Below are 1,635 nucleotides of genomic sequence, written 5' to 3'. Positions count from 1 at the left end.
AAAGATAGTGGAAAAAAATAATTGTGTGGTACAGTGAACTTTCTTAATATGGCTCTTCTATTCATTGGGATATTGAAAAGCATGGATGTTACTTTAAGGACTAAGTAACTAAGTGTGCTTGACCCAGGCTACGCATTCACAAGTCTAACAGGGGTATGGTCGCAATTAAGAAAGCAATGTAAGAGATAAGATCAGATACATTTGGGGTGCAGGGGGGTTATGAAGCATAGACCTTCCAAGACCCAGTTCTGGTCATGTATCCTGCATTCCATGACAAGTTCTCAAAGGGATTGATGACAATTTCTTAGAAGGCAAACAAAGCAGCAAGAATATCTTTAGCCAATTAGACTGTGGTCTGGAGGGGAGGATCACCAAGCATCTGCAGAATGCTGTGTTTCAGCCATTTCCCAGGGACAGGAAAGACATGGTTCACCTTACCTTCGCTGAAGGTCAGAATTTCAGTCTCAGCTCCCTGGGAAGAGCTGACAGCTTTCCCCCATGGCGTGGCTTAAACTAGAATATGGCGATGGTCCTGTCTTTTTTGGAAAAGGGAGTTATAGACGGTCCCATAAATGCTCTCTGCTACTCAGAAGCCCAGAAATTCTGAGCCCCCCGACTACAAATTCTTAAGACAATCTGCTCCCACAACAGGCCATGTATTTTCAGTTGCCTCATGCGTGTGAAAGTTGGACATTGAGGACTGGGGAAAATTTTATGCATTTGAAAATTGTGGTGCCGGAGAAGAATATTAACAATACCATGGACAACTAAAAGGTCAAACTGGTCTGTCCTGGAAGAAGTACAACCAGAATGTTCTGCAGCATTGGGGACTGTGTTGGTCTGGGTGGACTAGAGAAACAAATTCATATTGTATAAGAAAGAGCTTTATATCAAAGAGTGATTGTACATTAAGAAAACATCCCAGCCCAGTCCAGATCAAGTCCATAAGTCCGATATTAGCCCATATGCCCAATACCAGTCTGTAAACTCCTCTTCAGACTTAGGCAACACACGCAATGATCCCGAATGCAGGAAGATCACAGGCCTGCGGGTGGAAAGGCTTGTGGATCCAGCGGTGGTGGAAGCATCTCAGCGCCGGTGTGGGTTCCATGTGGCTCCTCCAGCTCCAAGACTCTGGCTCCATCAGCGTAGGCCCATGTGGCTTGTCAACAGGAGACAACGCAGAAAGTGTGGGTCTGGCCTCAAGGGAGTTCTTTATCTCCTTAGCACCAAATGAGGTCATTGAGCTGCGACCTGATTGACAGGCTAAAAGCTACCCTTTCACTCTAACTGGTCTCAAGTTGACACCAGATTATGGAACTACCACAGGGACCATGAGACAGAGCAAAGAAACCAGGCGAACACCAGAGGCTGAAGCAAGGAGACTGTGAGGCAGACAGAGAGAGGCGCAGCGCCAAGACGATGAGACTGTGCAGCAGGGCAGTGGGCAGGCTTCCGGGCGCAAGGAGCCACAATGGCTGAGAGGCTAAGGACCAGGGAGAGACTTGTCTGCTACCTGCGGGAAGGCACTGATGTGGACCAAGGGAGTTTTTGAAGCTCACTCCCACATGCACTTAATTTTTTTTTAATTAACAGAATGACTATTTTTCTGGGTCCTACAAATTTTACAAATTC

This window comes from Echinops telfairi, unplaced genomic scaffold (assembly GCF_000313985.2).
Source record: "Echinops telfairi isolate 266 unplaced genomic scaffold, ASM31398v2 ScPeMD7_7469;HRSCAF=8507_0, whole genome shotgun sequence".
Taxonomy (NCBI): Eukaryota; Metazoa; Chordata; class Mammalia; order Afrosoricida; family Tenrecidae; genus Echinops; species Echinops telfairi.
The sequence above is the reverse complement of the archived record's forward strand: the minus strand, read 5'-3'. Positions refer to the sequence as shown.